A 27,212-nucleotide genomic window follows, 5' to 3' on the forward strand; every position below is an offset into this window, starting at 1 on the left:
GCTATAACAGTATTTCCCAAACTTAACTATGAATCTTCTTAAACAGACTCCTAGGTCATGCCCTAACACTACTGAAATCAGATTCTCCAAGGAAGTGGACTGTACAAATAATACTTTTAACAAGTGCCAAATGAGTCTAATGACCAGATACGTTTAGAAAACGCTGGCCTCTCAGATGACAGAGCAGCCCTCATCCTTCATGTTCCAGCTGCTCCTTTTAGGACCCCATGGTCTTTCTCACATTCTACACTCTAGCAGCAGAGAACACTAAAGTGAGAAAAATATGTAACACCTTTTTCTGTTCCACTTCTCTGCCATCAATGACCATTGTAAATTGGTTTTGCAGCACTGTCTCACACCCAGGTCCCATCGCCCCTGGTCACTACACCATGATAGCTGCCCCCTGAATGCGGAACACACTCACCCCAGCACTGATCACAGCTAACTCCTCCTCAGTTTCTCAAAACTGTTCAAATACTACCTTCTCCAGAACGTCTTTCTTGGTTCAGGATCCCTCCCCAGCTCCCCACCCACCCTAAGCCTTCATGAGGTTCATTTTATTTGCTCTGCTGCAGCAACCCGAGCTAACTTCTGCCAAGGTGTTGCTGCAGGACCCTGCCTCCCTCTCATTGTCCCCGCCGTGACACATGTATTTCCTGATCCCGGCACCTTGATAAGTTCCCCACAAATAGGGAATTCAATATTGTGAAATGACCGCCAAAGAAAGACCTCAGTAGGCTTTGGCTCCGTTGTCCCAACCATTCATATCTGTTCAAAACCTTACGGCCTCATCCAAAGAACTCATTATCCCTCCCAATTTCATATCTCCTAAAACTTTGACTGTCATGTTTTCTTTATCTTCATCTAAGTTACTGATTTTTAAAAAGTGCTCTGGTTAGGCACTAACTCACTCAAGTGGTAAGATAAGGACAAGAAACTTTTAAACTTTTGTAAGTACCAAAATGACCACTGTCAAACATCTGTACGCCTGTGAAGCACTGGAAAAATCATTCAAATGAGGACAATGCTCTCTGGCTGTCTTTTTGCACGACAGGCTCACCCAGAAAGCCAGCTTTACATCTCCTAAAAAGATGCCATGCTGCTTTGGCTAACCTTCTCAACGGGCCAGTACCTGCATCAGGGGATCAGTCATTTCCTATCCAAGTTTTCACAGATAAATAGTCAGTTTTATAACCAGCTCAAGAATGTTTCATGGAAATAATATAAAGCTCGCTCATCTAGAGTATGTGAAGCCCACAGCCTTTCCATTTTTGAAAGCCTAGAAAATGTTTGCCTATCTCAGCTTCCCAGCTTCCATCCAGCTTATTAGCTGTGATTCTCTAAAGATTCTAAATAGCAATTCAATAGCTTCTGTCTATCCTTAGCATGTAATTCACCTGAGCTAAAAAGCTTGAACTCAGGCTAATGTTTGCTTACACTTTCTGCATCCAGAGAGAATTTCAAGCTGTGCCTGTCTGCCCCTACTCTTCAATAAGACCTCTACCCTCAGCATGGAGTAATTTTCAGCCTCTTGTGATAAGGATAAAAGCACGCCATCACATCTCTAACCAGTGAGGAGAGGGCACCCTAACCAGAGTTCTAAGACACAGGCTGCCAGCCTGCTTTGGAATTTGTTCAGCATTTGCATATCATCACAACATTTATTTTAAGTTTCTAAATGTATCAAGTGATAGTTCTTTTGATCAGATGCTATCGCAGATCCAAGTACATACCCAGCAAATATTCAGTAAATATACAGCATTTAAAAGCTCACTCTGGATGTGCTGCCCTAGAATAAACAGTGCTTCTTAACGAGTCCCATCTCTCATCTGCCTCCTTAAGTTCAGGGGCCACCTGGCGTTTTGAATAAGCTCTCTGAGCACACCGGCATTATTGTTCCACATGACCAGCTTCTGAACCTTTATGTTCCTACCAAATTTCACAGGTAAGAATGGGTCCAAGTTCCTTTCTCTGCCATTTTTTTTTTTTACAAGTATCAGTATGACTCCTGTTTAATTTGCTTCATACATTCTCTAACATAGCATCCCTTGTAGCAGTAATAAGGATCTTAAAGTCCATTTAATTCATTTGCACCCAAAGCAAATACACTGGTCCACAATAGAGTGCATCCAAGCTCTGCTTTCATGCCTCCAAAGGCAGGGCATTTACCACCACTACTAAAGGGGTAGTTTTCCCCTACTGGTGGTGCCTTCAGCAGGTGGTCTTTCCTCCTGGTTTACCTGGGCTGCTGCATTTGTCATGTTTAGTCACCCTGCCTTTCACTCTTAATGTCCTGGTTTGGAAGATAACAGCCAGGGTGCCTGTGTTATTTTCCTGCAACACAGGATAAACCCCAAATGCCCATCCTCACATGTGAAGATGTTCTCCCTTATCCAGCACTGCCCTGTGCCCTGGAGGCTTCCAAGGCTGGGAGACGAGGTAACTTGTAGAAAGTTTTGCAGCTAATAAGAAGACCATTTCCTTTAACATCTAAATAGACTCAGTTCCCCCAGATGCTTTCTCTCAGGGGACACTCTTCCAGACCCTCGGGCACCTTGCTAATTGCCCTTTTCTTGGGAAACACAAGGCCCCAGGTGTGGTCTAACCACCGAAGGGGGTGTGACTTCCTGGGATCAATGCATTAAGGTTTCATTAACGCAGCTTTTTAGTTGCCCCTTCAGATTTAGCACATATATTGAGCTTTTAGTCAAATAAAACTTCAACGTCTTTATCTACCAGAACTATTGCCAGTGGGTTTTTTTCCTCCTGTCATTACATATCATTGATTTTTTTAACTCTAAAATGAGATTTTACATTTATCTCTTGGAAATGTCATCGTGTTGTTTTTAACCCAGCATCCCAGCACATCCGCATCATTTTCAGACACAGTTTTATCATCGATTACATTGGACATCCTCTCCAGTTTTGTGTCTGCTACAAATTTTGAAACAGACACTTTTTGCGTTCTCTCTTCCAACTTAGTGGCAAAGTTACCGCCCAGAGCAAGTCTATGAATTAGGAATCTCAGAATGACTTCACTGATGGTAACCTTGTCCTGCCCTGTGCCACTCTAGGCTTCTGAAGAGCCTTCCTACAGAAAGTGTTCTCTTGTCAAGCTTTTGACTCATTGTCACCGCCAGCTCTCTGCAATGACATGTGAACACGGGAGGCTTCATGGAAATGGTGAGGCTGAATCTCACATCATTTACTAAGCAAATCAGCAATGCTCCCACCAGGCTGGGACTGACTCTCAGTACCCGCAGCCCTTGTTATTGAGGTTTCCTGAACCATCCAGCTTTCGAACTGGCTAAGGACAGAAAAGAGACACCTCCAGTGTCAGAGTTTCACCTTCCCCACCCCCACAAGACGTATCCATGTTCTAAAAGAAGTTACGCCTACACCGTAAGCTGGCATCAGGCGTTTCAATCGGTGCGGTGGGTGAGAGCACAGACAGGTTTTCAGAAAATACCACTGACAGGAACAGGCCAGGAGAAGCCTGGCTGAACATGCCATGTCCCAAATGTCACATCTGTTTCCTGCCTGAAACCCATGCCCAGCCCTCTTCATTTACAGATGAAGATATGAAGGGAAAAGAGCCAGAAAAGGCCATTTAGACTTAACACTCCTGAGAGACCAGGAAGAAAGTTGTACAAGGAATATCAGGAAAGCTCCAGCAGAAATACAGCCCGAGGGAAATGAAGCGAACTCCCGTAAATGAATATTTTCAACGGTGCTGTTATCAAACTTACATAAAGGATAGTGTGTCTGCATGGTGTTTATCTCTGCTCCCGTCCCAACTGCTAATGTAATGAAAGTAATTAAGTTTAAAAAAAAAGTCAAATTCCACAAGGGCAAAGAGAAAAGGAGCGGCGATAGTAAGAAGAAAGAAATTCTAACAGTCTCCTAGAAGACGGAAAGTGAATAAACAAGTCATTACTGACTAATCAGAATGAAGAAATCTGCAGCTTTCCAAGAGCAAAGCCAAGGGAGGCAAGGTGCTTCACAGAGAGCCCCTTCGAGGATGAGGATTGCATGTGGCCTGGACTTCTGGAGTGAAGAGAGCCCTGCTCGCCCCTCTACAGTAGTAGTGTGCCATTCCACCTACTCCCCCAAGCCCTGCAAGGCAGGAGAGGAGGAATTTTCATTCTAAAAGAAATGGCAAGGGTGGTTCTCAGGAACTCTTCAAATGAAGAGCCATTGCAGGGTGTGGAGGGTGGTGCAGGGGCACCAGTGGGGCTGAAAAGGGAAATGTGAGTGACAGTCAACATCCTCAAGGACACCTTTCTGTCCCCTACTCCAATCGTGGCCCGCAACACCTGCAGCAGGTACAAGTCTGGACTGTTCTATTCTGAAGGAATGACCTGCCCATGGGAGAGGCTTCCAGATGATGACTTTGGAACAGGCTGCCAGATCCTAGATCACCGGGCAGGGAGGCCACTGCCTGACAAGCCTGGGCCACCCGCAGATGCCAGCTCTGCAGAGCCTCGTTCGTTCATATATGTGACCTGGCAGCTGCAGATCTTTTGACATCGGAGAGGAGCCACTAACACCCAAAACAGGACCCAAATACATTATTTGGAAAAAGGAACTGAAAAACAGAAGAACATGCCAAAGTAAGAAGAAATAGCTGATGAGATTTTAAAATGTCACAGAACAAAAAAATCAACAGAAGAGTTAAAAGGTAAAGTTCAAGCAATCTCCCTGAATGTAGGTTGAAAGATAATGAAGAGATAAAGTTAAGAAAATGGGAAGATAAATTCAGGACATACATCTTCCAGCTAATAGGTGCTCTAAAAGAAAAATCAATAAATAAAAAAGGCCAGGCACAGCGGCTCACGACTGTAACCTCAGCACTTTGAGAGGCTGAGGTGGGAGGATCACTTGAGCTCAGGAGACCAGTCTGAGCAAGAGTGAGACCCCGGACATCATGGCAGACACCTGTAGTCCCAGGTGCTGAGAAGGCTGAGACAGGAGGATTGCTGAAGCCCAGGAGTTTGAGGTTGCTGGAGCCATGACACTCTATCCACGGCCACAGAGTGACACTCTGTCAAAAAAGGGAAGGGAAAGAAAAGGAAAGGAAGGGGAGAGTAGGGGAGGGAAGGGAGAGATGATAGCACACATGTGGCTCCACTATAAAGAATATTTATAAAACCAAATAGTTTAAAGAGTTAAGTAGTTAAAAGAAGACTCTGGAGCTAGATTTACTTTGATTTGAAGTCTGGCACCACCAACTACTACCCATGTGACTTTGGAAAGTTATTTAAGCCACATCTCAATGTCTACATCTATGAAATGGGTGCTTGCTTCAGCAACACACGGACATCTACAAAATGAGAAGATTGACAGAATGGTTCTTATAAAGAGTATTTAACACTTCACCAGTGTCTTGCACCTAGAAAGTGCCCCATGAGTGTCCACTATTAAAACTAAAAATGTTATATAATATTCCAGTACAAAAAACCTGCTCACGAATTTAACCAAGAACTTCAGTGTGAATATATGAGGAGGCCAGGGGAAAAGGAAGTGTGGTAGGTGGGTGCATAGGATGTTAATCTAAAACCCTGCAGCTCATAGAAAGAGGAGCATATAAAGTCTACAACTGGTAGATCAGGTCCTCGTGGCACACACGTGGTGTTTAGAAATCTGGAGGTAAATAAATATCAGAAAGAAGAGCTAGCGCAGTGACGGCTGCTGCCAGGGCCCACCAGACTCGGTAGTGGGGTCAACAGTTTATTTTTATAACCATTTAAACACACACACATATTGAAGCAACCCTGTCACATGGCCCTGAAACCTAGAGCAATGACAATAGAGGATTCTTTAGAAGCAGCTTCTGAAAAATCTGAGCACTGACTCAGAGCACAAATTATGCTCTCTGGTTGCTTCAAAACCAAATAAAAAGTAAGCAAAAGGCACACTTCCAGGGGACAGGGAGGTGACCCGACTTGAGTGTACAGGCTCCAGGAGAGATCACACTGCGACTTACTGCACAACATGCCCTGAATTTGTCCCCAGCCCCTATGCCCAGCCCTCCTCAGGGCCCTTGTGTCCTTGTGCTCTTGGGTTCCTCCTCCCCAGTGAAGGCCACCTCCTTCACTCTCAGGGACAAAAGCAATTGCTTCCCTGAACAGCCACTAAATTGTGTTCTGAAGTCTTTGGAGCTTCCTACTAAACGGTCCATCTGATGGTTTCATCAGAGAAACAAACTCTTGCAGAGAAAGTACGTCTCTCAGAAGATGAAATGTTGGCACTCTGTATTCTATCAGAGGCACGTCGTAATAGTCATTGTTAGAGGTGCCAGCAGATGAAAATATCAGTCACTATATGAGATTTCTGAAGAAGTCAGGAAGAAAGTCAATTTTGTCTTCTCAAAAAATAGAAAGTGGGTCAGGAAATTCTGAGAAAAGATAGCATTTCCGCATAGGGAGCTTGCATTCTGATTACCGAGCCCTACTACAGGATAATAATCGTCCTTTCTGCTCCTGCCACTTTCAAGGGAAAAATCAGAGCAAATGCAAAAGAAGCCAGAGCACATTAAACCCGGTAGATAAAATCTGACTGGGGCAGATCCAGCTCTGGCAGTCGAGGGCAAAGGTCTATAAAAAAATTTTGACCCAAATGTCCCTTGAAATTTGGAACTAAAATGAAAGCTAACCGAGCCAAAAGAATTCAGTTTGCAGTGAGCTAGAAAGAACTGCATTGGTCAGTCAGGGAAGACAAAACTGGGACCATTCACTGATTGATAGCAATTAAATATCAGCTTTATAATAAGCAATATATTATACTCAGGTGGATTTTAATAGACTATTTCAGGGACATTTGCTTATTTATTTAAAATTCCAAAATTAGATAGCCTTGAAATAAACTGGAACAAAAAACACAGCTATCTCTTTCACCTATGGTGTCCATGGTAAGCCTTAAATAAATAAGTAAAGATAGAATCTATAGGATCATCAACTTCTATTTTGGTATAATTCTGCTTTTTATCCCCTGTCTGAGTTCATGTTCTATCTTTGCAATCATATTCATTTATTTTTGCACAAATCAAGTGCCTTCTTAGATCTTTAACAAAGCATTTACCTATTAGTTTGCAGAAATAAGATTCACATTGGATCATGCAAATTCCAGATACTTTTAGTGATGTGGAAATCACAAACCCATAAAATTAAGAAAACCAAAAGGCATTTTTGTGCAAATGTAAGTAAATTATCTCTTGAACAAGACAGATAAACAGATATCACTAAACTTGCATCTTTATTTCAATGATATTTCAATGATGTTTTAAAAATCAGCACGATGACATGCAAAAAGGTGCTTCTATGGTCTTCAAGGAAAACGTGGCCTCATTAACCACTGCACAATCTGATAGATTGGCTCCAATAGGTCTAACAAACCCTGGATGGGTCTGGAAGCTTTGTCAGTAAAACCAGTGAACACAGGGCGAGATGCTTGGCTTATCTCCAAGTCAAATTCGGTGTACCTTCTAATAAGATGATATTGTTCTTGGGTGCTCCTGAATCATTAAGGGATAGTGAAAATCTCTGGGTCTAGACATAGAAACTGACAGCTGTGGGCTCCTGGAGATGACAGCCCAGCACTTACACAACCCTGCTCCAATTTGTGAGTTAAGGCTGCTCTACACTGTTTCACATTCATGCCCAGAGTAAAAACAGCAAAATAAAACTCACAACTGGTTTTATGTCTCTCTCTTTGCAGTGTCCTTCCTCCTTCCAGAGTCTTCCATGTTGGAGACATTAAAATTAACAAAAAAAATCATCTATTGTTCCACTAAATCCAAAACTGTGATAGAGAACTCTGTTGAGATACATTCTTCATAAAGACAGAATTTAAAAACAAATGCACAGGCCAGGTGCCATGGCTCATGCCTTTAACCCTACCACTCTAAGAGGCCAACACTAGAGGATTGCTTGGGCTCAGGAGTTCAAGATAAGCCTAAAAAAGAGCGAGACCCTATCTCTACCAAAGACAGAAAATTAGCCAGGCATGTGGTAAACACCTGTGGCCCCAGCTTCTAGGGAGGCTAGGGCAAGGGGATTGCCTGAGCCCAAGCGTTGAGTTGCTGTGAGCTATGATGGTGCCATGGCACTCTTCTTAGGGAAACAAAGTGAGAATCTGTCTCAAAACTAAATAAAAATTAAAAAGTGAGAACAAAAGCATACATAAAATGTCTGGAGAAGAAGATACTTAACTCCATGACTACTTCTCCCTTAGGCAGTGTCATTTTATTTCAATATTCTCTGCCTTTTGTCTGTTCTGTTGTCTCACTTAGACCATGAACTCACAGCAAGACTGCTCCTTATTCATCCCTGAGCAGTGGCTGATGAACACAAAGTCTGGCACAAGGCACTCAATAAATCTCTTTTAAACTGGACTGAGCCTACTTAAGGGAGATATAAAAAAAAAAATCAGTGTAACACATATCGAGGGTACCAAAAAATGTGTACACATCTGAAGAGATTTAATTGGAATTAAACTCACTCATTCCCCAAAAATGTATGAATTGGACGCGTGTTGTGTGTATAGGTACACTTGACTAGTATCTTCAATTCAACTTCAAAAAGTAACATACAGATAACACCTTCTAAAATGGGTAGGCACTTTTTTGGCAACCTCTGTACGTCTGGTCAGAGGAAGCAAGCAGCCAGAATGGTTTATAATGAGCTGCCTAAGGCCCCAGACTGCTCCCGGTGGCAACCACTCTTTAACTATGACCATTCATTTTAATGGTTGCATCTCATTTATTGCTAATACAAAAAAAGAAGAATGCTAGTTTCGAATTATTCATCTCTTAAATAGGTCCAAACAAATATTTGGAAACACTGTCAACAATTATTCCAAATTGTTGTATTCATACATTTCAACAAACATATACTGTTTGCATTGAAAGTGGTGATGGCATTTCTGTTTTCATACTTCCATTAACAGAGACAAGCTGTCTTCCCCCTTAGGATGAGGAAGGCGTAAGTCAGTGTGACCCTAGAATTAGTGGGGACAGAGCACACCAGGAGTAGACAGTGGGGGTGGAGAGAGGAAGACTGAGTCAGTGACACAATGGAATCAGCTGCTCTGTGAGCTACCGTTGCAGGAGGGAGGCAAACTGCCAAACACAGGGATCTGCTCCCTTTTTTGGTTTCTTCTCAGCAAGCTCCAGGCTGTACAAATAGGGAGCTGCGGGTCAATCACATCACACCACGTTTCACTTCTACAAACTGTACCCAAGCAGCTCCACATTGCAGAGAAAAGACCTCTTATGTTGGACCAGTAAAATAATCTGTGAAATTCCTTGGGATTATTTATAATGAGACTTATTTCATATTAGCAAAAACAAAGTGTGTAAAATGGCACCACGTTCATAGCACACAGAGTAAGAAAAACTCTGCAAAGACATGACAATTAGGGCAAATCCTCACGCAGGTCAGATGAGTAAGTACGATGAACTTGCCAAGAAGATGCTATTAGGCTCTTTACCAGGGAAACAGATTACTGCCTTAGAGGGTCAGCCCCAGAGCCCTGTGAAAATGTGACCCCTAGTGACCCCTTTACAGATCTGCGGGAACACACAGGAACTGAGAAACAGGAGGTTGATCGGGGACTGAACTTAATGGGCAGCTGTTTGGCAAGAAAAGTCAAAAGCCCAGTTCAGAAAAAAAATTCTGTAGGCAGAATTCAGATTTATATATTACACTGCAAGATCACATTCTAGTTAAAGCAAAGGAAAACCCAAGGACTGGAAGAAAAACAAACCAATAACAACAATCAACAAACAAGAAATATAAAGATGGAAACTAATGTTTTCCAAGGGCTTAATATGGGCAGAGGTTTTGCAAAGTAAACCTAACTAAGCCCTCACGACAATACTAACCTGTAGGCATTAATTTTATTTAACAGATGAGGAGATGGAGGCTCACATACATTATACAACCTTCTGAAAGCCACCGAAGTGGCAAAGTGATTCAAATCCAGCACCACCTGACTCTAAGTCCATGTCCCTTCTATTAAGACAACGCGGGTGTCTAGAAGGTGAGAAAAGTCATATATCTAAATGCACAGCCAACATATTTGGTAATACCTCTGAGGTTGAGAAACAAGTCAGCAAGTCGGCCTCCATGAGATACACTTACTTGCTTAACTGGGTCCCTTGGGACATTTTATAACATAACATGGCAAGGTTCTCATTAGAAGGTCCTTGAAATCCTACAGAAATTTTATTTCCAAAAATGAACTTTGCTTTGCCGAGTGATTTAGTGAGGGAACATATCTCTGAGTAGGGTGACTGGTGGGTTTGCGCTCTGGACCGGTGTCTCCAACAGTCATGTAATTAGGGAAGCCGAGATACGGATCCCCAGCCCCTGAGACATGCTGAAGGGTGGGGACGGAGAGTCTCATACAGCAAGCTGAGCACACGCACTTCCTAACGACGAAGAGGGAAAAGTAATCTCTATTTTTAAAAATACACATGCCGCGTTTTACAAAAACAAAATAGTGACATATAGATAGCATTTTATAGAGGACTCTATGTGGGCTGTATCTAGACTCTCCAAGAGATTCAAGATTGAATCTAAAAGAAGTTACGGTTAGAATTTGAGCAGCATGAAAAGCAGATTAAAAATATTTTCACTGTTGAAAAAACAGGGAGAATTTGTGTAAGCTCTAATTTTTCAAACTGCTTTTAAAAAAAGAAAATCAAACCTTGAAATAGGTCAGTCAAAGGGAGGTTTACTCAGAAAGTTGCATTTGTGAAAACTGAGGATGCTAAGAAACTTCCAGGCAATATCCACCACCCCGAATCTTCACCTCGGAAGGTTCCTTTTTCTCGGTATAAGTAAAACGCAAATGTCCTCCTGTAAGCGCATATAATAAAGTGTCTTCCACTATTCTGCTCATGTTCGCGTGTTTGCAACACACACATTTATCATTACACCCCCTGACATACACACACACACAGAGAGTAAAAAACAAAACGGAACTCAACCTTCGCCCCATCCAGGGGTGCTTCTCCTTCCAGCGGTCCCACATGTCCGAGTTTCCAGCCCTGGCTGAGTGCTCAGAGGTCCCCCTTCGAATAGCATCTCCTCCAACACGACCGCCTGGCCCTTAGCCGGACATGGCCTGCCCGCCAGGCAGAACAGCTGCCACACCTGGCCTCGGTCCCTCCTCTGAGTAAGTCTCCTTTTCGCTCCCTCAGCCCCTTGTACTAAGGTCCCATATGAAAAGGAGAAGGGACAGACTTAAGAAAGAATGAGAAGCACAGCAAGAGTCAGGATTTCTGTGACGTCAGGGGACTGTGAGGAGTGGCTGCTGACCATTTCTAAAAAGACATGAAAATTCTTCATCTGCCATCAACCTCTCTAAGTGATTCCCAAGCCTTTCCATTCAGCAGTTTTTCCAGGCAGGTCCCTCACACAGCCTTTTTTTTTTTAAACTCACCAAGCTGACTCAGACTCACAGGCAGAAGTTCTCTGACTCATTTTTCTTTTCATTCTTTTTTTTTTTTTTAAACTCCCTGACTCCTGAAAAGGTATGCTCTGCTGAGCATTAGTTCTTCTCATATAAGGGGGTGGGAGTGGTTGGGGAACCAGCTCTTAAAGCAGAGAAGTTAGGATCTTTAGTTCTCTTCTTGGGAAAATGCAAACAATAACAACAACACTCAAAAGTTGTATCAGGGTTTGATAAACAGACACCCTCTAGATTGCCAGCCTTTCCCTCTCCCTCACTTTCCACAAGTCCTTCTGTCATTATTATTCCTCTTCCTTGCCTACCTGGCTGGGTCTGTGACTGAGAGTATCTGGGTGTACACCTTCCTGGTGCCAAATTCTCAAATGAATTTTAGAATAAATTTAGTGTCCTCGTGTGTTTGCACCTGGGCTCATATTTCTAGGTGAAAATAAATACGGATGCCAGTGCATTTGCCTCAGGGTGTGTGCAGTATTTCCTATAAAGCGACAAATTACTGACCGCCGTATACAGTCTGAACTGACAATGTCTCATCTGTAAATCTACAAAAATATTCACTGAAGGACAAAAAGATGTAAGAAGATGCATTGGCACCATTATTTGTAATGTCAAAACACTGGGAAAATTTAAAGAGTAGGGGACTTGGTGGTTAAAATGTATATTATATCCATACTAGGAGATACTATTCTGTCATTGCAATGAAGTAGATCTGTTATGCTGTCTCAGGAACAGGCATCAAAGCTGTATGGTTCCAAGAAAGCAGTAAACTATGGATTTGATGCTCATCAATGCGACGAGTGAATTATGGGAACTGACTATGTCTTTCCCTGCTTCAAATCATGGTTCATAGAGAACCACTTTCCATCCCTTAGGTAAGGAAAGCCGTGTCAAATAAAAGACCATGTCAACTTAAAAAAATCAAGGAATGCTTTGGAAATAATCATATTAGAATAGTTTGATGAACAATTTACCCTCTAACTTAGATTACTCGGTAGGCAGTTACACATGGTTTAGTTTACTTAGGGAATAGAAAAGAACATATTTTTTAAGTACTGAGTTATATATTTATGGTGGCTTAGTAGTGGTTAACCATTTTCATCATCATCTTACTCTGTGTATGTGTGCGTACATTCATAGATGCTGAGAAAAACACAAAAAGATATACAACATGGAAAATGATTAAGTGTGGTTACCTCTGGGGCTAGAGGAAGAGGTGTATTTGGGGCACATAATTCTTTTTTTACGCAGTCCTCCACTACCACAAATTACTCAGTCGAGTTTCCCACATTGTGGAAATCACAGGCGTCAGCACATCCGGAGGGCAATGGATAAGCCTCGCCCTGGGAAAACCACCTTCGTGATCATGGTGTCTTCCCTGCCACGTAAGTATAATTTTTTTTAAACTATCCATTTTTTACCCTCTATTATCTATTTCATATCAATAATGCATTTATTATTTTGGTGATTACAAGTTTAAAGAAAGTACACACCACATACACACATACTAACATACAATCAACAATCAACAACCAGTCCAGGGGAACTTAATGGAAGAAGTGGATTGTCATTTTCTTAAAGAAATGTGACAGAAGAAGCCCTTGTGACAAATGAGAGTTATTTGGGGGGCTGGGTGTACGGCGGGAGAGGCTTGAAGCAGAAGTGAAATGAACATGGGAAGGCAATGGCTTACAGGTTAATCTGAGAAGAGAAAAGTAAAAGGGAAAAGGAGTAATGAATATCTGTCAATTATAAGAAAAAGCCCTTAAAAAGTCTGGGAGAATTTTCAAGTTCAATTGATGTGCCAAGTGGCAATATGGAATTCTGCAGCATAAAGAAAAAATGGAAAAGGCATTGTGTGCTCACCAACAATGACTTACATAATTAAAATTGGGATTACACCAAGAAAGAATTTATGTAAAAAATATGCAATGTCTATGTGATTTGTAGAGGAAAGAAGGGAGGGAAGGGGGAGGGAGGAAGGAATGGAGGGAGGGGAGAGGGAGGCAGGTTGGTTGGTTGACAAGTCCAGGTGAATGTGAAAGGCTCTGGGCTCCTGTATCTTGCAGCAGCAATGGCTGTGGTCTGGTCCCTTCAGTGTTCCTCAGTGCCACACTGGGGATGTGTTGATTAAAGCTTCAGGGGCTACTTAATTTATGAAATCAGAATAATTCTTGTCCTTTGTGTTCACAGACCTTTAAGTTACATCTTGACAGGTGAAATATTTGCATCATCGGCTCTTTAGTTATTTATTTTGTCACTGCTTTCTACTCATAGAAGTCTTTTATTCTCTTTAAAGTATTCTTTAAAATACACACACACACACACACACACAAGAATATATATATCCTCTCCTCGTGCATATTCCGAAGACTTTCCTCTGGATAACTAAGGCATTTCTGTAGTTTTAACTTTATCTTATTGATTTCATATCAGTATTTCAATATCCCAGTCTCATGAGTAAAAGGACTGAGAGAAAATATTTAGGAATGATTAGATGACTAAAATTTAATCATAAATATACCTAAAATGAAACTGTAATTTGCCCATGAAGCCCACACTGCCCCCCCTCTTTCCTTTAACAAGAATACAGGGTGATGAGCAGTCACAGGTAAAACTCAGCCCTTCTCTCAAGGAGGTCACAGCCCACAGCTGAGATAACAAATCCGTGATTCAACAAAGGAATACAAGTTGATCAACTCCGTGATATTAAAATACACCAAAACAATGGGAGAATAAGAAAGTACGAGTTACCCAGTTTGAGGAAGCTTTCCCTGAGGAGTTGACGCTTGGAGCTGACTTTTGAAAGACAGTGGGAGTTAGCCAAAGAAGGCAGGCATTTCAGTGAGGAGCCATGAGGGGAGCATGTATCTAGAGAATGCCAAATGGCTCTACAAAGCCGGAGAGTACGTGGGATGAGCGAGGAAGAATCTAGAAAGAAGATGGGGGAGCAGGGGCGAGCAATGTGGGCAGTGAGGGGTTGCTGACAAGCTTTCAAGAAGGGAGTGGTTTGCTCAGTTCTGCGTGTCTGGAAGATGGCCCTAGGGACAACTGGCAGGAGGGTTCCAGGGATATCCCAGCAGAGGTGAGGGATCTGCAGCAGGTGGTGGAGGAGGTGCTCTGTCTTCTATTAATAGCAAAGCAGCTTGGTCAGAACCACAGATAACAATCAAAAAATCTGAACTAAATTTGCAAATTAAAAAAACACTACTCAAAGGCACTGGACATTGACCACTGTCCATCAAAAACTGGCACAGAAATACTTTGCTAAGAAGAATATCTTCCAGCTCCATCTATGTAAGCATGAAAGAGGCAAAGTCTCCATCTTTCTTTAACTGCATAATATTATGCCTTAACTGCATAATATTCCATGGTATACATGTACCACAATTTGCTAGTCCATTCGTGGGTCCATAGGCACTTGGGCTTCTTCCTCTACTATGAAGGTAATTTATAGCTTTCATATGAAGGTAATTTATAGCTTTCATATGAAGGCTATAACCAACTATAGCACAAGAATATAGGGAAAGGGCTAAGGGAGGGGAAGGAAGGGGGAAAATCAGGGTGGAGGGAGGATAATGGGTGGGGCCACACCTACGGTGCATCTTAGAATGGGTACAGGCGAAACCTACTAAATGCAGAATACAAATGTCTACATACAATAACTAAGAAAATGCCATGAAGCTACGTTGAACAGTTTGATGAGAATATTTCAGATTGTATATGAAACCAGCACATTGTACCCCTTGATTGCACAAATGTACACAGCTATGATTTAACAATAATAAATAAATAAATAAATAAATAAAATAAAATAAAAAACTGGCACAGACATGATCATGAAAAGACACACTGCAATGGATGGAATTTTCAAGTTTGCAAATTTTTGCCTAAGCGCATGCCCAATTCACACATAGCTGGGGCTGCGGAAAGCCTCAGTTTCCTTACTTGACTAAGGTGTCATACGATTGGGTCAAGGCAGAACTACAGAAAATTAAGAGAAGAAAATGTTGGAATGGAAAGTCACAGATAAGTGAGCCCTAAAATCTGCAAATAAACCTCTCTCCCTGCCCCCAAATCCCTGGCTAAGCAATAAACTGTACATGCATATCAACCTTTTAAGTCAATGCAATCCCAATCATAACTTCAGCAGGGCTTAAAAAAATGAAAACTGACATGTTACTTCTAAAATTCAATTGCAAATGTAAAGGATCTAGAAAACTCAAAACAATCTTAAAAAAAAATGGAGAATTTATGCCACATGACTTCAAGACTTACCTTGAATCTACAATGTGGTATCAGCCAAGTATAGACAAATATTTTAACAGAAGAGAATAGAAAGTCCAGAAATAGACCCACAAGTCCATAGTCAATTTATTTTTTCACAAAGTCACCAAAGCCACTCAATAAAGTAAAGATCTCAACAAATTATGCTGGAACAGCTAGATAGATATCCATGGGGGGAAAAAAATGAAACTCCATCCCTTTTTCATACTATGCACAAAAATTAATTTAAAATAAATTATAGATCTAAGTGTGAAAAAAAGACGACTCTTACCATCTTTTACAAATCTCCATGTCTCTTCCCAGTCCAATTACTCCTTCTCTTTTCCTGTATTATCTACCTACCTCCGCCACACCACCAACAGAAACATCTTTCTGACCTGGAACAGTCCAGTTGCTCTCCTGTCTGACCCTCCCAGGGTCCATACATGACTTCTCTGGACGGGTCTAGGGATAGGCTGTGTGTGCAGATGTTCTCCTGCCGCTCATCCTCGTGTTCCTTAAGTTCTGAAGGCATCCCGGGGTGCCCTCAGCTCTCTGTCTCTATTCTTGTTGGTCCAGATTGCTGGGAACATGCTACCCACCTTCATCCACACACGCCCAAACACACTCACCTACACCTCCTACACACACACTCACCACCAGGCCCTCACTAGAAAATATTTGTCTTCAAATCTGCCCAAATGTCACCTCTTTGTTGCCAGAGTCTCTTCTATGCTCTCCAGGCTGGCAGTAAGTAGATTAAGTGCCTCTGTATTAGGCATTTATCAAATTTCATTTTAATCATTTCCATACTTAACTACCTGCCCTTCCCTGTGCCGCCCAACAAAGCAGAGCAATGTTCTTTAACAAAAGCTCTTCCTTTTTTTTTTTTTTTTCCTATTTTCTTTTTCATCTTTGTATGCCAGCATGATTCTGGTATAGAGCAAGGGCTCAGTAAATATTTGTTTAACTGAATTAAAGCAAAGTGAATTAATGACTTCAAGAAATTTGTAATTTAAAAGGAGAAATAAGAACAAAGATCCTATCTTATTCATCTCTACCACAGAGTAGGCCTCAGTAAAAGCTGCCAGGATAAATGGACAGATAAATGAATAAAAGATCAGATAGAATACCAGATATCCCTACAAATGGAGCCGATAAAAGGACTATAGAAATTTAATGGAAAGAGACACGACTCCCTTTTCTTATTTTTGTTTCTCATTTTAGGTACCCTAAGCTGCAAAGCTGAAAATAAATAAATGCAAAAGGGTTAGAAGTAGGAGAGGTTTTTAAAAAAAGAAATATAAAACAAAAATAAAAAGACTACCACCCACTCCCCATGCTGCCCTCCCACCAGAATGACTATAGTTTTAGCATACATAAAGGGCTGTTGCAGTTTTAAGAGTGTTGTCATGGTAACCAACCTCAGCCCTTCCCCTAATATAAGATAAAACTTAGCAAAATAAATAAATAACATACTCCCATAGAAACATTATCAGACCTTTTCATATAAATAACTTGGATAATTAAATGTTTCAAAACAGAATATTTAGAGAGCTGTGAAAAAAAAATTCTACATAGTTTATTTTTAAATGAAGAAAAAAACACACAAAAAACATCAGCTGCAAGATTTGGCTGCCTGCATGGTTTCAAGGAGTCAACATTTCCAAACTTGCCTGGACAAGAACCTCAGTAAGAACATAAGAAGCACAATTCTATATTCTGATACACAAGCAACATTTCCATCAGAAACGTTCAGTCTTTATTCCAAAGAGTTCTTTCAACATAAAAACAAGAGAACTCTTTTCTTTATGTTCTTACAAATACAACAAGGGGAACTTGGAAAAAGACTGTCTGTAGCAGACCCTCAAAGTTCTATTCCTGAGGTAACACCATAGTTTTCTGCCCTGTTCTTTTTTTAAGAATTCTCTAGTTGATTTGTTAATCTGTAGCAGGGGTTGCAAACTTGCTCTACAAAGAGCTAGATAATAAATGTATCAGGCTTTGTGGGCAACCTCTGTCACAACTATTCCACTCTGCCACTCTAGCACAGAAGTAGTCACACACAAATACAGAAATGAATAAGCATGGCTATGCTCTAATAAAACTTTATTTACAAAACCAACCAGCCAGCCAGATCTGGCCCATGGGGCTTAGTTTGCTAGGCCTTTATTCTTTGTAAGCTCATAGTTTCTGTGTATCACAATAAACATGTTGGAACCGCCATCTTTAGCCCAGCAGGGAAGTGGACCATAGCTGTGCATACCATTCAAAGTCAGGAGAGAGGGATCTACCTAATGATAGTCAAAGACTGACTCAAAACCTGCATTCAGATACTGTGAAGAACTGTGAACATCCCTCCTTTAGAAAAAAAAATTTTTGAGACAGGGTCTCACTATGTCACCCTCACAAGAGTGCTGCAACATCACAGCTCACAGGAACCTCAAACTCTTGGGCTTGAGCAATTCTCTTGTCTCAGCCTCCCAAGTAGCTGGGACTACAGGCACCCGCTGCAACGCCCAGCTAGTTTTTGGTTGTAGTTGTCGTTGTTTGGCAGGCCCAGACTAGATTTGAACCCACCCTAGCCACTGTGTTACAGGCACCAAGCCTCCTTTAGAAATTTTAAAACCTAAATAAAAACCATCTGTCAGAGAAAGGCAGGTGCAATGCTCCCTACAACCACCTTAATGCCTCTCTCCTCTAAATGGGTAAGAAGCTCAGATGCCTGGCAGGTGGCCCAGTGATGTGCTATTCGATAAAGCAAATTATTATCAGTCTGGGGCCCGGAGCAGTTTCAATCAATTTTCAAACTTGGATGATTTTCTGAAGTTCCTTTAAGTTCTAGAAGGAGACTTGGATGCAGCTGGTGAAACAGAAAGAGCAGGACTTGGGAGATAGATGGATGGTGCATGAATCTCCCCACTAACTCGTAGTGTTACCTGACAAAGCACTCAGTGACTCCTTTATTATCTGTAAAAGGCACGTAACAGTGCCCGTGGCTAGACTTTTTCGAGAGTGAAATTACATAACCTACACAAAGCACTTTCTACAGAAAGTAGAGATTTCCATGGATTTTTCAAAATGTTCAAGGAATCAGGCGACCTCCAGCTGTTGGCCCGATTTTCTCTATTCTCTCAGAGAGGCACCACTTGGGTCAATGTTGCTATAGTCCAAAGAATAATTTTATTTTTCCTAGAAAATTGCTGTAGAAGGGGCTCTGGGCAATGCTTAAGCAACCCATGAGCAAAGAAACCAGCCCAAGTGAGCAACACTGTGGAACAAGCACCACACCTTAGTAATTTTTGCCTCAGAACTCACAAATCCCTTCTCCCTCCATCCCTTCCGATTTCTGTGTGCATCTGCCGACCTCTCCTATTTTTCTCTCCTTCTTTCCTTCTTCTAATCCACCCTATTTCTACCCGTATGGTTCCTCCCTCATCTTCCTCAATGGGCCGTGATATGAGCTAGGAGTATATTTATTTCATATTTTCACACCCTGGCAAATGACCTAAATTAGTTGCTCTTTCTTAAGCTTGCCTGATTAATCTTCTTGGTGAGTCAGTAGCCCTGATATAGAAAGATTTCCTACCCCTGTTCAATATGTTTGTAGCAAATCTTCTCCAAAAGACTCATCATTATTAAGCACTAGAGAAAGTCTTATTTAATGGCAAAAGGCAAGCCAATTTCAAATAAAAAACACACAAAGAAATCAGAAGAGCTGGACTTCAGGTTTCTACAGTCTTTTCCAGGTGAAACTAAGTCCCTTACAATTTATAAGACTTATAAGAATCCTTAAGTCTGAAAATCACCAGCAGCTGTATATGAGAATTTCTCTTTTCTGTCACAACGATGCTCTGGAAATGAATGAAAAGAACTTGGAGGTCCTTGGGAAAAGATGCTAGATAATGATTTAATTCCACTTTTTAATGCGTTGTCACATGGTGAAAGAAAATATCCTGACTTTTGCTCCAAAGAATATTTTATTTTAGTGGTGGATAAAAAAAATATAAGCAAAACACGAATCACTCAGTCCTTTCCCGCTCACTTCAATTACACTGTCAGATAATCATGAAATGTCTAGAGATTCAGGCTTCAGCATAAATGTGCAGTTGAATACATTTCAGCCGCGTAAAATAAAGCAGTTTAGGCACAATTCATCAGATTGGTTGCATCAAATATCTCAGCGGCCATTCAGAGAGGATGAACTATTTAAAGGGCTGAAATATGGCAAAGAAAAGACTATCTTCTTCACTGAACAGCACTGCACTGAGGCAGGAGCCAGAGGTCTAGAATACATTGGTTTAGGAATTACTACAAATATTTACAGAGCATCTGCTGTAAAACACAGATAGATAGGAAGAGCCAGCTTCCAGGGATCATGAACACAGAGATTGAAATCCCTTAAGATACAATGGACAGAGACAAAAAGAGAATAAGGCAAAACAGTCTAGAGAACAGAATATGAGAAATCAGTAACCAATTTTGACCCCAATGCTCCATTGGGGGATTGTATTTATAAAAGAAATCAACAGTAAAATGTGACTGCATTTATAATCTACATATTTAGTTTCTATATTAAGAGATATTTCATTTCCCCTTCATTCATTCATCAAACATTTGTTAAGCATCTATTACAAATAAACATTGAACTAGGTGCTGATTTTGAGGAAAAGAAGTTCTATTGGATAGCACCAGGAGATTCTTCCTTCCTGGAAACAGCTAATTGCTACCATTTATTGAGTGCTTGCCAGGTGCCAGGCAACTTATGAGAATTAGCTGATTTAGTTCTCACCATTGCCTTATGAGAATGGTAAAGGACAGTTATTATTGCTATTAGAATTCTGTCAATAACAGACTAATTAGTTGTCAGTTATTACATCAGACAGTTTCTCTCTTTACTCCTTTCTTCAATGTTTAGTGTAAAAGCCATACTGCCTAATAAAATTGTTCTCTTTTGTAATGCTATGGACTTTCAGTAGCAACTGTTCTCCATCCTGCCACTACCTTGATCTACATCCAACTGCCTCGATCCCTAGATTATGAAAAAAATAAAAGATAAAAGAAAATAAATAGTCTACTGGATTCATTCTTTCGCTCTTTCAATCCACCTAGTATTTTACTACATTTAGTCACTTACAAACATTTTTCTCATACCATTCTCCTGCTTAAGAATTTACAGCATACAAAAAAGTTTGATGTGCTACTGATATCTATAGTATTTCTCCAACCTTTTGTCTCCTTAATGCATGATTTCTATGTACGTTCTTGTTCAACAGTCCACATGTCTGGAAGAACCAAGAATTTGGAGGGCTTTATTTTCCAGAGTTTGAAAATGGCTATTTAATCTGTTAATCATTTTTAATAACAATCGCAAATGACCACTTTCCCATCCCCACATGCCTTACTAAAGATTAACCAATACCTTGAAATACAAATCCCTACCAAGATTTGAAGGTCCTTATCATCCAGCCATACACTAATTAATTTGTATCAATTCCCATAGTTCTTATATAAATCCTCACCTCCAGTTAAGCTAATCTTCCCACTGTTCAGTTTGCAAACAATTTACAGAGCATCTACTCAATTCTAGTCACTGAAGATATTAAATGAACAAGATGTAATCCATGTCCTTGAAAACTTAACAGTGGAGACATCTACTACATGTGATAAATAAGTCCCACCTCTGTAGTTTGGCCCACGTACTTTCATCTGCCAGAAATGCACTGCCTCTCTCCTCTTCCTTTCCTCAAAGCCCAACTTAAGTAATGCCTTTTTTTGACTACTCCAGCCCCCACAGATTTTCTCTTTCTCTGATACTCTTGAAGTTCAATCTTTTATCTTCACTACAAATAAGAACAAGAAGAACAAGAACAAGACTGTCTAAAAACTGGTATTCTCCAAAATTTTAGGAAAGCAGAGAATATACTTCTGACATTTAAATTGACAAAAATCCATACTAGATAGATGAGGCTAGCAAATTGTTATAAATCCTCCCAGGACAACATCATGAACATGTAAATATGGTATAGGTATGTACTTATCAAATTGTATAGACATAAATCATCTTGTTGAAATACAGATTCTAATTTACTATTAGTAAGTCTGGAGTAGGAGCTGAGATTCTTCATTTCTTTCTTCTTTTTTTTTTTGACAGATTCTCACTCTGTCACCCTCAGTAAAGTGATGTGGCATCACAGCTCACAGCAACCTCCAACTCTTGGGCTTAAGTGATTCTTTGCCTCAGCTTCCCGAGTAGCTGGGACTACAGGTGCTACCACAATGCCCAGCTATTTCTGTTGCAGTTGCCACTGCTGTTTTAGCTGGCTGGGGCCAGGTTCAAACCCGCCACCCTTGGTGTATGGGGCCAGTGCTGATGCTGTATTTTTTGAGCCACACTTCAAATAGCAAGTTGATAGCAAGAATGTCTCAAGAGTCCCCAGCTAACAGCTCAGGATTGACCAGTCAATCCCCAAACCCCACTGCCTCAATTCTGCTATGCTGGATTTATCAGGTTCCTAAGCTGAGATATCCACTCAGACATTATTATGTCTCCCTCACCTTTCATAATTTCAAAGCTTCAAAGAAGTATCTGGTAGTGGTTATTGTTCACAGAAAAAGTAGGCATAACATTCCCTTAGAAACATGGAGACAAACACCAGACTTCATCATCCAGCCATATTCTTTTAGCACACCTATTTCCATTTCTGTACTCATGAAATAATTTGCTGGTCTGAAATCTGTGTCTTAAAAGCAATCCTGATTTTATCACCTAGGAGGCAGAAGCACTCCACAGTGGTTCTCCATACAAGCATGAGAGCAATGGCAAAAATTGTCAAAATCAAAATTTCAGAACTCTGTAAATTAATTAAAGGGCTGTAAAAAAAAAAAACAAGAACAGTGAGCACTAGGCATTTATATCGACCATATTCCCACATCCCTTTCCATAGATCTGTAGTACCTTTAAAAACCAATGGCTTTGGAAACAGTAGCTATAAAAACCAGTGGCCTAGAAGCTACTGGAGAGTGCAGAATGAGCTTAGAGAATCCCAAAAGGCCCATCTACAGAGAATTACCACAATTTTACTTGTCTGGCAGCTCCCTGAAAAGTCCCATTGATAGGAATTATCTTTATTTGATCTAATTCAGTTATTACTTAATGAGGAAAACCCTGCCTCCAGATTTCACCCCCCCCCAAAGAATCAGGAATTGTTTAATATCATAGCTTACTGAGGCAATAATATCAGCTAGAGTAAATAAGCTTACCACAAAACTTAAAATAGAAATTTGGGGAATGAGATGTCTGATATCCTTAGGAAGCTTTGGAAACTTCAGACATATTCCCAAGAATCTAAAAGGCCATGCATATATGCAGGCCATACATATTCCCAGGAAATATCTGAGAAAGCTCTAATCTCTCACTTTTGGTTTAATAAGCAGGAAGTGAAGGCTAAGGCAGAGTTGTCAACTTGCTGGAACATTGAAGGCATACTCCAACTCATACACATAAACCCACAGAAAGAGGGAGGAGAAACTGTCCAGTCATTAGCTAACCACTAAACTAACCAAACAGAGATTTTAGATGCTGCATATGAACAGAATGATGCTGTTTTCAACAACAACAACAAAAATGAGACACATAATGAAATAGGAAAGAAGGAGCCATATGTAAAGAAAAAACAGCCAATAGACACTGTCTCTGAAAATGCCCAGATGTTGGACTTACACAAAGTTTTAAATGAGCTGTTATAGTTATATTCAAAGAACTGGACATCTCTAAAGAATTTCAGACAATTTCAACAAAGTGAAAAAAATTATTAAAAAGAGCCAAATAGAAATTCTAGAGTACAGAAGTACAATAAAATGAATTAAAAATTCACCATAGCACAATGGAGCAGACAAAAGGAAGAATTTAAAAACTCGAAAATAGGTCAACTGAGATGATCTAGTTTGAGAAATAAAAACAAAAGAATGAAGAAACATAAGCAAAGCTTTAGCGACCTGTGAAAGATGAGGAAGCATACCAATAAGCACAAAAAGGAGATAAAAGAAAGAAAAGGACAGAGAGAATATTTGAAGAAATAACAGGCGAAAGTTATCTAAATAATAAAAAAAATTAATCTACACATCACAGAAGCTCACTGAACTCCAAGTACGGTAAACTCAGAGATCTACACCTATATATACCATGAATGGTCAAAAACCCAAACAGAATCTTGAGATGAGCAAGAGTAAAATGACTCATCACATGCAAGGGGTCCTCAGTAACCTTAGCAGCTGACTTCTCATCCTGAAGCATGAAGGCCAGAGTCAGTAGGAACGACATCTCAAAGAGCTGACAAGAACAGCAAATCTAGCGAAAATAGTCTTCAGATTGAATGAGAAATTAAGACATTCCCAGATAACCAAACACTGAGAACCCATCACAAGGAGACCTGTCCTATGAAAAATACTACAAAAACTCCTTCTGACATAAATGAAGGAATATTTTACTGTAATTTGAACACCCATGAAGAAATGAAGGCTCCCAGTAAAGGAAACCGCATAGGTAAATAGAAAAGACAGTATTAATGAATTTTTGTTTGTACCTCCTTTCTTCTTTCAGATTTAAGTGGAAATTGCACAAACCAATAACTATGAGACAATGCTAATGTGGTTATAACATGAAAGAAGTAATCTATATGACACATAGTAACACAAAGGAGGAGGAAGAAAGAGCTATATGGGAGCAAAGTTTTTGTGCGCTATTAAAATTAAGTTGGTATTAATCTGAACTAGATTGTTTAAAGATGTGAAGCATAATCCTCGGAAAAACCACTTACAAAATAACTCAAAAATACATAATTAAAACAGGAAGATAATTAAAATGATATAGTAGGAAATACGTATTTAACACAGAAGGAATAAAGGTGGAAATATGAAGAAAGATCTCAAATGAATAGCCTATCCTCATGCCTTAAGAAAATGGGAAAAAGAAAAACTGAACCCAAAGCAAGCACATGGAAGGAAATAATAAAATTTAGAGCAGAAATGAAATAGAGGAAGTCAAAAAATAGGAAAATTCAACAAGATCAAAAGTTAGTTCTTTCAAAGGAATAATAAAATTGAAAAGTCCTCAGGCTGACCAAGAAAGAAAGAAGACTCGTCTCGCTAAAACCATGGACATCAGTACTGACCTTACTGAACTGTAAAGGAATGCTATAAACAACTCCATGCCTGCTACTTAGACAACCCAGATGAAATGAAAAGGTTCTTAGACAGAAACAAGCTACTGAGACTGACTTAAGTAAAAAGTAAAGAATCTGAATAGATCTATAAGAAGTAAAGAGATTAATCATTTTCAAATGTTTCAGAAAGAAAATCCTGAGCCAGATGACATTATTAAGGAATTCTACCACAGATTTAAAGAATAATTAGTATCAATCATTCAAAAACATTTGTGAAAACTAGAAGAGGAAGGAACACCGTCCAACCTACTGTGTGGCCAGTATTACCCCATTACCAAAAACAAAGGTATCAGAGAACATACCAAACCAATATCCTTTATAGAGAGAGATGCAAAAATCCTCAACAAAATACTAGCAAACTCAATTCAGCATCATATAAGAATTATTATTCCTAACATCAAGGGGGATTTACCCCAGGAGTGCAAGAATTTAATATATTAAAATCAAGTGATATAATATGCTATATTAATAGGCTAAGGGGCAAAACCCAGATGATCATCTCAATAGACACAAGAAAAAGCACCTTTAAAAAATCCTACATCTGTCAATGATAGACACACACACAGACTCTCAAAAAAACAGAAATATAAGAGAACTTCTTAACCTAATAAAGGACATGCATATTTATTTATTTAGTTAGTTTTTGTAGAGACAGAGTCTCACTTTATTGCCCTCGGTAGAGTGCCCTGGCATCACACAGCTCACAGCAACCTCCAAATCCTGGACTTAGGTGATTCTCTTGCCTAGCCTCCCAAGCAGCTGGAACTACAGGTGCCCACCACAATGCCAGGCTACTTTTTTGTTGCAGTTTGGCTGGGGCCAGGTTTGAACCTGCCACCCTTGGTATTTGGGGCTGGTGCCCTATCCACTGACCCACAGGTGCTGCCCCAGGACATGTATTTTTAAAAAATAACACACATAATACTTAATAGTAAAAGACCAAATGTTTTCCCTCTTAGATAAGCAAAAAACAAATATGTCTTCTTTATCACTTCTATTCAACATTGTACTGGTGTATTTGTACAATTGAATATAATTCAGCAATTAAAAGAAGGAAAACCTAATACATGCAACAACATGGATTAACCTTGAAAACATCATATTAAATGAAAGAAGACAAAAGCTAACATATAGTATGACTGCATTTATTTGAAATGTCCAGAATAGGCAAATCTATGTAGAGCAAGTAGATTAGTATTTGCCAGGGGCTGTGACAAAGGAAAGGTGAATGACTATGAATAGATACAGGGTTTATTTGGGGGATGAATAAAATGTTCCAAAAATAGTAGTGATAGTTGCACAACTGGGAATATACTAAAATCTACTGAAGTGCATAGTTTTAGAAAATAAATTTTGTAATATGTCAATTGTATTAATAATGCTCTTATTAAAAAGTCAGTCCATCATTGGTTTTGGTTTCCTGTATCATCCTGTGGTTTGTTTTATTATTTTAGCCATCTCCAGATTCATTTTTGATCCATAGCTCAGGTTCCCCATGAGTCTATAGTTTGTTCAGCTCCCTGCCCCCTGTGCCACCCTATGCTGTAACTGTTCTTCACAGCACGCAGAGGTCACCAGGCAGCAGCTCCCTGGGCGATTATATGAGTCAGTGCTGGCTTGTGACTTTATAGTGGGTTCTTGGGGCTTTTATCATTAAAAAATATACTTTTTCTCAATAGTGACAAAATGTAATCACCGTATAATAAATGTGGTTAGAGGCATGATATAGGCGGTTGTGTTTTTACTCAAATTGTGTAGGATTTATGTAATTTGTAAATGAAATATTTCCTACATAAAGAAATAATCTAAGTGTAGAATTAATGGAAGGTTTTACGCAAACAATATACTTTTAGTTTTGATGATTGTATTCCAGTCTATAAATCTCGTCAACATATTGAAAATGTGCTACTGTCTCTGTTTTTTGTGTTAAAATATCTTACGTATATTATAGGATGTAAAGCTTCTGCCTGATACTGTGCTAGCTTTTGTTCTTGTGTATTTTCACAGGGTACCTTGCTTTAAGCAATAAATTTATTATTGAGAAGTTGTAAATCAAATTCTAGGTAAGGATTTTGCATTAATGTCAAATAGGTGATTAAAAGTAGGTATGTTCAGTTTTATAATAGTTGTATTGTAAAAAATTCATCATCAATTAGAATATTTTAAATTATAATGTGCTTTTTTATTCAGGAAAACTGAGTATAGAGAGGTTTTTGACTTAGAATAGACAATTATTAGGACCTTTGTTAC

General features: G+C 39.9%; 1 protein-coding gene and 1 non-coding gene across 5 annotated transcripts in view; both read right to left on the bottom strand.

The window, feature by feature from the left end:
* DGKI (diacylglycerol kinase iota) overlaps window positions 1–27,212 on the bottom strand; it is a 438,324-nt gene that overhangs the window by 368,891 nt on the left and 42,221 nt on the right. The gene's annotated exons all lie outside the window — the stretch shown is intronic.
* On the bottom strand, window positions 12,695–12,865 carry LOC128560672 (U1 spliceosomal RNA). Its single transcript, XR_008373137.1, has one exon. It is a non-coding gene; the product is annotated as a U1 spliceosomal RNA (small nuclear RNA).

This window comes from Nycticebus coucang, chromosome 11 (assembly GCF_027406575.1).
Source record: "Nycticebus coucang isolate mNycCou1 chromosome 11, mNycCou1.pri, whole genome shotgun sequence".
Taxonomy (NCBI): domain Eukaryota; kingdom Metazoa; phylum Chordata; class Mammalia; order Primates; family Lorisidae; genus Nycticebus; species Nycticebus coucang.